The 13,374-nt window shown below is 39.1% G+C and overlaps 1 protein-coding gene across 3 annotated transcripts in view; it reads left to right on the top strand.

Moving 5' to 3' along the window:
* The window catches only part of LOC6581495 (cyclin-dependent kinase 14), a 128,691-nt gene that overhangs the window by 29,026 nt on the left and 86,291 nt on the right, over nt 1–13,374 (top strand). Inside the window, exon 1 of one of the 3 annotated variants that reach the window (XM_032730867.2) lies at nt 11,872–11,975. The exons of the other annotated variants lie outside the window; for them this stretch is intronic. The gene's annotated coding sequence lies outside the window, so the exon portion shown is untranslated. Of the gene's footprint in view, nt 1–11,871; nt 11,976–13,374 lie in introns of those variants that run through there. 3 annotated transcript variants of the gene reach the window in all.

Here is a 13,374-nt window from a genome sequence, read left to right as displayed (position 1 = left end):
CGGGAATTATAATTATTTGCTAATTAGACATGCAATTGTCAAAGATACGAGAGAGATAACATGTCGAGTTGGCATTGTTGAGATTCAATGTGGATTCTAATTGGATTATTTCATTTGAATGCGGCTATTGGAAAACTGTCGTAGCTTGGATGAACTTGAAGCGATTTTCAAGCGGCTTAACAATTTGAGCTTGGTTTGCAGCTGTTGTTTGTTAGGTAATTAAATTGTGTAATTAAATTACATTTTTGATTAAGTTTTGTTGGATAAAATTGAATTTTTTGATAATTTAATTATTTATTTCATGGATGTCTTAGTTATAGGAGAGTGATTTCAATTTGATGTTAAAAAGTCTATTGCTTGAGTATTAAACTATCAATATATAAAAAAAAATTATAGTCCAGCTGACTTTTGGGTTTTGTTTTCCTCTTCTCGATCTGTTTCACATTCATTGTTTGTTCTTCAGCTTATGTTGTTCTCTCTTCCCAATCAACTCATTTGTCTGACTTTTGCGCTCCCAGGAACCTGCCGCATGGCGCACTCATTAAAAACCCTTGAGCTTTGCCCATTTGGAGGCATACATGACGTTGTAAATTGCGACAGCTCAATTATGTCAGAAATTTACTGGGCTGAGCTCTAGAGCCATAAATGGCACAGACTGCTGCGAAAGAATGCAGCAGTAAGTGCAACAAGGATGGAAGGTAGCAGGAGGCGGCAGGCAGGAGGCAGATGGGGCAGGCGAAATGGCCTGGCCTGGCCTGCTGGCTTCTGTGGCAAGCAGTCGGCAAAGAAAATTAAAAGCCATTGCAATCGAGAATACACAAAAGGGTTAAATGGCTTAAACGATATGGTAGTATAAATGGGGAGTGGGCTGCGGCCAAAGGGGCGTGGCCAAGTGGCCAATAAAAAGCGTAAGTTATGTGGCGGGGGCGAAAGCAGGCGCTGAGCAATAAATTGATTGTGGCACACACACACTCACACTGCAACTATGCAACATGCAAAAAATAATTGAAAACATGAGAGAGAGAGAGCGGGAGACATAGAGAGAGAGAGAATTCCATTCCAATCTCAGTTGCAATGCGGCCCACGTGGCGTATGAGTGACGCGAATTTATGTTCCCTGTCCGAAAGCGCAACTTGCCACACGTTCTAATCAGTGAGTGCAACAGCCAGAGCCAGAGCCAGAGCAAGAGCGAGTGGGCAACTGGTTCGCTGGCCACAGCAGAACCAGTTCAACCACAATTCCTGTGCAACTTGCAGCTCCCTCTCTCTCTCTCTCTCTACAAGTCATGCTCTCTCTTTCTGTTTTTCTAATAGCTGAAAGTTGTTCACCTTCAACGTCCTTTAAGCTGGGCTGGGGCTGGGGCACTTGAAGTAAATGCCACACAAAGCCAACGAATCAACAGCAGCTGCTTGTATGTGTGCGTGTGTGTGTGTGTGTGTCTGCCTCTGCAATTACAATTCAATTAATGCGCTTAGCGCAATTTTTTACAGTGTAGTAAACACATGATAAGACGCAGAGCACGAAATGCAGAGTCCAAGAATTTCTGCATTTAATCGCCGACTCAAAAGTTAAACGACCGCGCAAGTTGGGGGGGTTGAAGCATGCCAGAGGAGGGTAAGTGCGGCTTGGCATGGGCGTGGCAGTGGGTGGGCAGTGATGTGGAGACGTGCCCCTCGTAATCAGCTCATGTGTGAGCCTCAAGACGACGACGACGACGACGACGTCGTCTCGTATGTTATAGAGCTAAAGAAAATGGCAGCGGCAGGCCCTTAACTTCCACTTCACATGCATCCTTATGGCTGTGCGTTGTTATACCCTGAACCCATTGAAAATGGGAAATCAGGGTATAATGGTTTTGTGAAAAAGTATGTAACGGGCAGAAGGAGGCGTGGCAGACCCCACAAAGTATATATATTCTTGATCAGCGTGACGAGCTGAGTCGATATAGCCCTGTCCGTCTGTCCGTCCGTCCGTTCGTCCGTCCGTCCGTCCGTATGAGTGCGTCGATCTCAGAAGTTATAAGAGCTAGAGAGCTGAAATTTGGCATGCATACTCGTGAGTACCATACGCAGTACGAGTTTGCTTTATTTTTTCGATAAATCGTCCGATAACTTTTTTATCGAAAATAATCGAAAAATTGATTTGGTTTTTTCAGCCTAATTTGAACATTTTTAGACCTGGAGTCTTCAAATTTAAGTTGTATATAAAGTTAATGGATATAAAGATTTTGTAATTTACAGATTTTGGATACCACGCCCCCTTCGCCCCCAATTTGTAAAAAGCGCATTTCAAGTACTAGAGACTTGTGCTTTGGAATGTACACACGTATATACCATATAATTACGCTCTGAAAGTTTCATTAAGATCTTATGTCTACAAAAGAAATTATTCAACAAATAAATTCTCATAATATTGCCCACACTGCAGCGCAGCCCAAGCGCAGTCGCTGCTTACTGCGCAGTTAGCAGAGCGCAGGCTTATGCGTGCGTGTGGATGCATGTGTATGTGTGTGTGCATAAAAGTGCAGAATGATTAGAATATCAGCTTAGAGGGTTCAGGGTATCTCCTAGTCGAGCAGTCTCGACTAGAGCCTTCTTACTTGTTGTTGTTGTTGTTGTATATCTGATGGCTGACTGCCATGCAACACACACCACACACACACACACGTCATGGGTGTCGTTTTTCAGCCTCTTATGTGGGTGCACAGCCAGGAAACAGCAGCAGCTCAGGCGGAAGAGATAGGGACACAGAGAGAGAGAGAGAGAGAGAGAGAGAGAGAGAGAGAGAGAGAGAGAGAGAGAGAGATAGAGAGAGAGAGATAGAGAGAAAGCGAGAAAGAATCATGTAATACGACTGCACTATGAACAACAACAACAACAGCAACTGCATAACTGCACAATGAACGGTTTTAAATTGCATTCTATTTAATTAAGCCCAAAGTGGCAAATGTGAGACAAGTGCCACAATTGTTGCCAACTTTTATGTCTGCTGGCTGGTTTTTTAGAGCCCAAAGGCGACAATGCTGAAATGTGAAATGTTTTATATAACAATTGCATAGAGTAAATAAATGTATTGTTGCTGCAGCGAGATTTACGCACTGAATAAAATGGAGCAATGTGCTAAGACTTTTGTGGGCTACTATTTAAAGCTAAATCGATAAGGTAAAATTTATTTTGATAACAAGTGAAATGTATTCAAATTTTAGTGTCTTGAAGGTATATATATATATTTTTTTTTAAATTTTCAAATAAAGTTAAATTTAAAAATTCTTCTATCAAACTAAATTAAAGCTAACTCAAAAAGTAGGAAATTAAAGTCAATTAAAAAAAAATAAAACTATAATATTAAAATTAAAAAATAAAATAATAAAATAATAGTATAATATATTTATAATAAAATTAAATAAATTTCCCATAAAACTTAAATCTTAAAAATAATACTAAAAATTTTTAATTAATAATTAAAAAATAAAATTATAAAATATAGTATATAATAATTAAAAAATATACATTTTCAATACAAGATAGAGTTTCAAAAGAAAATAAAAAAATATGTTTAGTATTGTTATAAAATAACTTTAAAATAATATTTAAAAACGAAAATTCAAATTATAATAGTTATCAGAATTTATATTTTTATAGTATATAATAATTAAAAAATATAAATTTTCAATACAAGATAGAGTTTCAAAAGAAAATAAAAAAATATATTTTGTATTGTTATAAAATAACTTTAAAATAATATTTCAAAACGAAAATTCAAATTATAATAGTTATCAGAATTTTTAAATTCATAAAATTACATTAAAGAATTATTCAATTTGGAAACCCTCTGATGAATTATGAATTATGAGAATTTTACATAAGTAAATTCAATTCAAATTAAATTTTAATTTTTCAATGAATTTTAAATTAAAAATGTACTCAACAGAATCGAATTTGAAATATTTTGCCATAGATTTTCTTGCACTTTTCAGCTCAAGATTTTTCTGTTGAATTTTCATTTAATTGAGATTTCCAAATGAATTTGAATTTCTAGTTCTTGCACAATATTCATTTACATTTGATTAGCCACACTTCCATAGAGCTTTCAGCTGAATGCAACATGCAACATTGAACAGCTTCAACTGTAAATAAATACCAAAAACAAATGAAGAGAATTCCCAATAATAATGCCAGCACAACTCGACGCCCACTCAGAGTTCGAATTGCCGTTTAGTCTCAAAAGCGCAAACTTCCGGCTCTTTTATACAATTTGCTGCTGTTTTTTAGAAATTGAAAGGGGAGCGAGCACAACACGCTAAATACCCTCGAAAAAAAAAAAAAAAAAAAAAAACTCAATAAACCTAGTGGATATACACGCACACACACACATATGTATGTATATAAATTTGTTTGAGTCATCAAAGTGCGCGCGTCGTGAGAACGAGAATCCAATTCAAAACTGAAACCGAAAGCAAACAAAACTGTTTAATGGGCTGTACCATAAGAGAGAGGGGGAGAGAGATGGCGCATAGTGGACTAGTTGTTCCCCTTCATGCAACATGTGTGAATCTCATGCGAGTCTCTGGGACGACGAAGCTGTGAACTCTTTCAATTTCAATTTGCATAAAATGCGAAAAGCGGAAATCATTTGCATGCTGTCGCTAGAGGAACTAGCAAGGGAAGTGGATCGAGAACTGGAACTGGAACTGAGAACCGGTCAGCCGCAGCTTCCGCTGTGCCAAGTGTCCACAGCGATGTCTCAAGTAGTTTAATTGCTTGCTCGTCTGCCTCGAGGTGCTGCATTTAATTTGTTGGCTGCAAAACTCAACTTCTTGGCGCAAATTCAATATAGCAAATTGCCACGCCCCAGCCCACCTTTCCAGTTCCCCCAAAAACAAACTTTAAAGCGAGTCTCGTTTTGCATAATTCGACAATTAGCAGCAAACCTAAAACCGAAATTTCAACTCTTGATAAACTCAACTTTGATCCTCCTTCGAGTGGAGGCATCTCTCAGGGTCTTCTTCTTCTTCTTCGTCTGGTTTTTTGTTGTTTATTTTACTGCAAGTTTGCAGCTCATAAAAATGCAGCCCTCTTACCCTACACATATCCCCCATATTCCCCATAGTCCACCCCCGACTCGATTCAACTTTGAAGCAGGCCGCAAATCTTTCTGTGCATCTTGGGTTGAAACTGTTTTAGAACTGAGGTTTGCAACTTTGGCTTTTGTGTTTATTTGTTTTGTATCTTGTTGTCGGTGGGAATACCCTGTAAGTGTGAAGTACACTTAATGGGGTGTGCCGGAAAATTGAGTGTATATAAGGAAGGCAGCTTAAGGTCACAGAAAATGGTCTTCATCTAAATTTAGCTGCTGCATGCTTAGATTAAGACTTAAATACTCCGATTTACAGGGTATCTAATAAATTATTTATTATTCAGTATAATATTTTATATTTAATATTAGTTTTCAAAATATTCTTTAGTGTTTTTAATTTGAGTTAGACTTTAAAATAATCATTACAGGGTATGTTTAAAGTTATACTTTAATTCATTGATTTTTATGATATGTGCATATGTAATATTTAACATGCTTTTCCTTGCACAGCAAAATTGACAATAATTATTATAGGGTATTCTCTTGTCAAGCAATTGATAACAATTATTTGGTAAAATCATAATTTCTTAGATTACTTGTGTAACTATAAATTCTGTTTTGTTCTCTACTTTGTTTTTTACCATTTAAGTGAATTACAGAGTATTGCTAGTCGATCAGCAGCTTTTAGCACGCTCTAATAATTCTGCTGATTTAGTTAACTGCTCTGGTTGATAATTTAAGCTCTATAAACATATTCGCAACTCGTACAGGGTATCAGCTCGTCGAGCAGCAGCTACTTTGTGTCATAGGGTATGTCGTACTTGAGTGAGAATTGATATATGCTAAAGATTTTTCATGGCTTCTTTGAATTTAGTAAAAGTTGAACACATCTAGGGTATCAGCTCGTCGAGCAGCTGCCAATTGGCTCAGTGCATGAAAAATAAATATCAGTGAGTTTCGAGTTATGAAATTTATTAGCTGCAAATGCTGTTTTATAGTTGAAGTTCATGTTGTTGGTCTGATTGTTGTTGTTGGTGTTGTTGCTGTTATTATTAGTTATCTGTGTCTGCTCGGGTCGCTCACTTCTCGGCTTGCTCAGTTTTTAACGGGAAGTGTTGCACATTAAAAATTTATTGTATACACAAGAATTTTCCTCGAATTTGTTGCCCTCAGTCGTTTGCTTGATTAATGAACTTGTTTGTTGTTGTTGTTGTTGTTGCTGGTGCTGTTGCTCCTTGCTGTTGTTGTTGTTGTTCTTGTTGCTCTGGCTGTTGTTTGCTTAAAGGTCTTGGAGAATTATTTGATTGGATTTGCACAAATATTTGAGCTGATTAAGCCTTGGCCATATTTATGGAGCAACTGCAGCAATCAACAGATGAAATTTACTTGATTGCTTTTAAAGAAAAACTCTACAAATGTGTGCAAAATTATAATTATAAATTATATTGTAAAATACATATAAATAAAAATATTAAATCAAGCAATAAATCACTAAATGTTAATCACTTCCATTGTTTAATGAGCATTGCATTAATCATTATGAAGTTTAAGCATTTAATATGCATTTTCTGCTCAGCTTCTGCTACAGCGAATTTGCATCAGTTAAACTAAAGTTGTCACCACATAATTTAGTTAATTAGGCTTTAATGTGTTAACACTTAATCTGGCTTAAGTAAGCAGCGTAACTAAATCAATTCAATGCTTGCCAAACTGCAACCGCAGCATAACAGTTGCAACCAAACCGCAAATAGCCAAAACTAACAGAGAAACACACTCACACACACTATACACAACACTAACACACACACACACTTACACACAGCAGCTAAAATCACAGTTAAACAAACATTTCAGACACTTTTTGCTCGCTTTGAATTATGATTTTTGTGGCTCGCAGCGTTGCCAGCTGCGTTTAACCAAAACACAGAAATCCGGCAACGCTGCGCAGCATGTTTGTATTTGTTTGGCCGCAGCTTGGTTTTGTGCCAACCACGCCCAGTCGCCCACTTGTGCAAACTTTTAATGCCCAGCTAATGCGGATCATTAGCAAAAGTGCGTTAGCAGATGGGCGGAAGAGTGTGGGGAGAGGGGGGTGGGGCTGAGGTAGCAACAGTGATTCCACAAATGGAACCAGTTCAATTTGCAATTATGTGACAAACTGACCAGTGAGTGAGAGAGAGAGAGAGAGAGAAAGAGAGAGAGAGAGAGGGAGTAGGAGAGAGTGAGCGAGCGAGATGAAAGTTATATGAGAGTCAATTACGTGAATATTGCAGCAGCTGCCTCTGCTAGATTGCAAGTGTATATCTCTGTCTGTGTGTGTGTGTGTGTCCAGCATATGTATTTGCTCCCATTTCAGTTATTTGTTGCCATTTGGCTCAATATTGATTTTATGAGCAAACATTTTGTAAATGTTTTCATTATGCTCGCAGCTAACTTTGATTACGGCCTTCCAGCTTCATAAACTTTTTGCCGCATTTATTATTTAAATGATTTTATTTGTATGAGTGTGTGTGTGTGTGTGTGTGTGTGTGCGTGTCGTGTCGAAGGGGGCAAACAAATTTGGGGCAACATTTCGTAGTCGAGCATCGCTTCAAAAGTCAATTAAGTGCGGACATCGAAAGGCTGTGGAGAGAGCTTGAGACAGACGCTTCAATAAGTCCAAGTGCCAAATATGCCACGCCCACATTTGCCCTTAATGGCCGCCCCAAACGCCATTCGATTTTGTGGCTTCATCTAGAGGTTGGGGCTGTTGCTGCTGCTGCTGCTGCTGCTGCTGCTGCTGCTGCTGCTGCTGCTGCTGCTGCTGCTGCTGCTGCTGCTGCTGCTGCTGCTGTCTTAATCCATTTCGATTTGCAATAAATTCACATTTCGTATGCTCAAGATTTGAGACACACAAAAATACGAAGAGAAAGAGAGAGCTGGGAATATCTAATTGGCAGCACTCGGAATGTGTTTTCTCTGTAGATAAAACGAATGCATAGAGAGAGGCCTTTATTTAGATTATTATTATAGATAGAGAATAGACTTAGTACTTCTTATATGCGGGAGTAAGTCTTATACTCGTATTCCACTCTTTTATTAAGCTCGTTAAGGTCTTTGGCTGCTACTACTATTTTTGGGTCTACTACTATTTCTACTACTATTTTTCGGTCTACTACTATTTCTACTACTATTTGTAATTTTCTGCTACTACTAGTACAACCATTAGTAGACTAGTATTAGACTACTATGCCTGTGGTACTACTACCACATCTACTACTAAAGCCATGACTTTGCGTACAATTTCGCTCACACCTCCTATTTTAATAGTACTATTTCCGTTAATATTTTTTCAGCGTTCAAATTGTACTATTACTACTACTATTTTTTTACTCTCATAATTACTCTCATATTAGCTGCTATTTTATTAGCTCTACTCTGCCCTTCTTCTAACTACTACTACTTCTGAATCTACTACTTTTTCTATGACTAATAGGCTATACCTATTGTGACTAGTAGATTTTCTTCCATAAGTTATGCTCTTCTTATTTATAGTTATAGTCATTTTAAAGCTACCTCTTGTCACCTGCTACTCGTTTAAAGTAGTTTAGCTACTACTATTTATGCTGCTACTTTCAGTACTTTTTTCAATTTGCTGCCATATCAGCAATCTACTACTCTATTTGCTACTACTATATGAACTACATGAGAAATACTATAGGATACAAATTTAGGGTAGCAGAATGTTCTACTACTATACTTATATTACTACTACTACTATATTTATAATTTTATGTACTACCATTTCTCTCCACCTCAATTGCATCATAAATGCTCTCTGAAGTCGTTTTCCCTCATCTATCTCTCTCTCTCTCTCATTCTGTCTGCCTCTACCCTTAAAGGGTATTTCGTAGTCATTTCCTTGCTGAAATTCCACACTTTTGTGGGTTACATTTTGGTCTATTTGGCTTTGGGTTTTGTGGGAGGCGTGGCGTGGTTGGATTTCGACACACGTCGTTTTCCATTAAATTTGCCCGGAGATAAACGAAAAATGTCGAGCAAAAGTTTTTCTTTCAGCCCGAAAACTCACGTGAGATTTGCTTGTGTTGGCCAAGGGCGGCAGGAGGGGCTGGATGGAAACTTACACACGCATGCATATTTAAATATATGAGCAGAGGACGGAGAGAGAGTGAAGGAGGAGTTGACACTGGACCACGTGGCGTATGCGTAATGTGGCGTGTGCTGCCGCCGCCTGAGCCCAAAGGACTCGCAATATTTTCCTTTTTGCGTTTGCTTTTTCGTGCTGTTGCACATTGAAAGATAAAAAGCAAAAGTTAAAACCAATTCGCACGCAATTCTCGCCCACTGTCTGGCCCTGCCTGGCCTGGCCTGTCCTTCGGGGAGCCGGAGTGCGTGTCGCCGAGTCGAGTCGAGTCGAGGAGCTGAGCTAGAGGAGACTTTGGTCCGCCTCACCTGAGCCTAAACAAATGCAACACTTTGTTTTAAGAGGCGAGGCATGGCTACAAATTTATTTGTTTGCCTTTGCGCCGCACTGCGACGCACTGTGCTCAGGTGCGGCGCTGCGGTTGGGCCCGCGGGGCGCTCGAATGCAAAGTAGCTCGGCCACAAGACCGAGAACATGGAGAAAAAAACGGTTGCATAATTGAAAGAAAACTTTGGAAACTCTGGCAGTGATTGGGGTGTCCGATAAGACGTCGGGATTAGCGGCCCTCGCCTGCGGGGCGAAGCTGACGAAAAGATTAATGACTCTGAACGGAACTTGTGCGTGTGTGGACTTTAAAGAACTTCGGCCGTGTCACTTGGCTCGCTGCGGTCAACCAATTCAGTTCATTGCCCATGCACATTAAAATTAAAAAGTAGTTTGGCATTTGATCTGGGTTCAAAACTATAAAAAAAAGGGAACTTTGTGGAGCTGGTAAAGAGGGGGAAAAACTAATATTGTAAATGAGCTGGCAGTGACTTGCTGAACAACGGCTAGTTGTGTAATGGAACTAGTATAGAACTACTGAATAGAATGGGAACTAGTTTGAGTTTCAAGTAAATTGAGAATTTAATCAATAGAACTAGTTCATAGCTGAACAAAGTAAAGAAGAATAGATAATAAACTTGATAATCCATCCATATTTGGAACTAGTTCACAAGTGAACATTTGACAAAATTGTACTAGTTCTAGTTCCCAATAGTCTGTACTAGTTCAAAAGCTCTTATATAGGAACTAGTAGCCCATATATCAGAGTTGCAATTGGAACTTCTATAATAATGAAACTCTCCTCTAATCAGATAATTAAACTAGTTCCATTTCCCGCACATACAAAACCTTAACAATTCTTGAGTTGCTCACTTTTGAATCAGTTCGCAAAGCTTATTCCACTTGAAATCAGCAAATCGAGTTTTTCATTTAATTTACTTTTCCTTTTTTATTAATGTCATAAACTCCTCAAAGCCCGAAATCTAACCTAACGTTACGTATGAGGTCGGATGTTTAGCGTGTTTTTACGGTGCTTGGGGTCATATCTTTTTATGGCCCACAGTCACAATCAAATGTCCATTGGCTAAAGCTCAAACCAGGCAGAAGCCAACAGGAGGTCGCCTAATCAAATTTGCGGAATACGCTTCCTGCGGCTCCGACTTCGGTTCCTGTGTTCCCTTCACTTACGGCAGTAACTCCCTCTCACCCGTCCGCTCTCCCTCGCACACCTGGGGATTTGATGTTTGCACGTTTCGCAACAATTTCGTTGGCTCTGTTGCTCTTTTTGTTGCTGTTGTTATTCCCAAGCTTTTAATAACTGAACAAGCTGCTCATTAATAATTTAAAATAGAGCAAAAATATGCGCGCTTCTCTTTTACCAGCTGTGCTTGCCGTTGTTGTTATTGTTGTTGTTGTTGCTGCTGCTGCTGCTGCTGCTGCTGTCAGTCCCAGCGGCTGCGTTGGCCCAGTGGCGCGTGGTCGTGGTGAATTTGAATCGTGTGGATGCCAATGCACAGCGCCCACAGCAACAACCAAAGTAAGAGAACGAGAGCGTAAGCTGGCGTTGCTTGCTCTCTCGTTGCTCGCTCTTTGCATTGGCATTCGTAGCGCATTCCTTAAGCAGACGCACACGCACACGCACACTTGTGCATGTTCGGCTATGTTTGTGGGATGCCTTCGCAGACAGCGACTCGTTGCCACCACGCTGCCCGTTCCACCTCAGTACGCCCCGCGCCCACATGTTCGACTGATGATTCATGCTTTCTGACTGTGTAGTGTGTGAGTGTGTGTATGTGGATGCTGATTGTTGTTTGTGGTTGTTGCTGCTGCTATTGTTGTTGTTGCTGTTGTAATACTTAAATAATTTATGATGCCCGACACTCTCATAGAGCAGCAGCCGAGGCAGAGCCAACATCAGCATTTGTTTTGTTTTATATGGGATTTTTATTTGTTTACTTTTTGCTGTCGCTGCCGCTGCCACTGCTGCGGTCGGCAGCTGCTGGCGACTGCACAGCCAGCGCTGCAGTGACGTAAGTGACGCAAAGCTGCGCAGCTGTTAAAATAGCACACACGAGCAACAACAACGATTACAACAACAACCTTTGCCGGCTGCGCTTACTGAATGAAATACTTTTAATAGTACGCTCAAAACTCACCACAGCAGAGCAATGGCAACGGCAGCAGCAGCGGCAGCGCCGGCCCAATGCAAGCCACTTGCTGACGTCGCAACGCGTCGCTGCAACTGTTGTTTCGTTTGGCTGGCTGCCGCGTTGCCAATGCTCAGTTCACAATTGAACGCTAACCGTGTCTGACGCGTCGCGCTCTGCCGTACGTACGTTAGCATCTGTGTGACGTTAGCTAACGCTCTCGCTAGCCCGCTCGCTCTTACTCTCACTGTCGAGTGGCTCCTAAACCTGTGACGCCGTGCGTTGTACGTCATAATATTTTGTTACGTGCCGCTGCTGCTGCTGCTGCTGCTGCTTCCGTTCGCATTCATTCGCATTTGCCGCAGCATCATAAATCAACACTAAACACCAACAGCAGCAGCAACAGCAACAGCAACAACAACAACAACAACAACAATTATTTTTAATAATTCTGTTCGCTCTATTTTTTAGTCATTCTCTCGCTTATTTATTTATTTATTTGTTTAATTTATTTGCTTGTTGTGCGCGTGTGTTTGTGTTTGTTTTATTGTTTTTGTATTTGTGTATTTTCTATTTTTTGCCTACTTTCTTCTCCCTCTTTGGTTGTTTATTTATGTGTGCAGCATTCCAATTAGAAACTACGTTAAAACTTGTACCGCAAAGCTAAGCCTCTCCAACCGGTGCCCGACCTTAGACCCCTCGCCCCATCTCTCTCACTCTGCCTCTTATTATTTATATGAGTTTTTGCATAGTTTGAAATGCGTTCAAAAACTCATTTATTTTCACCCACACACACACACACAGACAAATTGGGGCTTTTTTTTTATAAGCTTTCCCATTTAGTTTGTGAAATTGTCACAAACTAAAGTTAAACAAGCTTTTAGCTGACTATTCGGCGAGCTCTTTCCAAAAGTCTCAGATATTGTTCATTTTAGGAGAGTTTAGTCTAATATATTTTTAATATACATACAAATTTGTATTCATATTTTCTCTTCGATGATCTTCCACTGCAAATACAGACAAGTTCCAGAACAAAGAAACTTTAGATAAGTGAAGAATATGTGTGTATCGAAGTGAGCTACATTTAAGATAAATAATAGATGAATAGTCTTGCAGAGAATGCCAATGTTATAAAGAACACTGAGCTTAGTTCTGATATATTCTTATAAACTGAAGTTTATAAAGATTGTGAAAGCAAATTCTATAGATATCTAGGGTGATTCCAGAAGAAACTTCTACAAACAATTTGAAAGAAACCAAGTTTTATAAACAATTCAATAACATCCAGCCTCACAGCTGTATATGAACTAGTTCAAAAAGTGCTTTGTGAACATAAGCATTTCTTATAACTGAAATACTGTCTCGCTTTAAAAGAAATAGTTCACATGATTTTCATTCTTCACGACAAGTTCATGCTGAACTGGTTCTTTTCTTTTAAAGGACTATAGCGTGTGATTCATGAATGAAATATGTGACTTACCTATGAACAATGAATTTAATATGAACTAGTTCTTATAAATTAATTATTTGTTCCGATTTATTGTTTTCTTTTAAAATATGTATGAATGAGAAAACTAGTTCTGCAAAAACTTCTTAAAACAAGTTCAAAGAAAAAAGAGAACAATAGTTCCAAGAACACGTTCAAGATAGTTCGTAAATCAAAATAAATATAAATATTATTAA

The sequence above is a fragment of the Drosophila mojavensis genome, unplaced genomic scaffold (genome assembly GCF_018153725.1).
Source record: "Drosophila mojavensis isolate 15081-1352.22 unplaced genomic scaffold, ASM1815372v1 contig_74, whole genome shotgun sequence".
Classification (NCBI taxonomy): domain Eukaryota; kingdom Metazoa; phylum Arthropoda; class Insecta; order Diptera; family Drosophilidae; genus Drosophila; species Drosophila mojavensis.
Note: the sequence above shows the minus strand (reverse complement) of the source record. Positions and strands in the feature narration are given on the sequence as shown.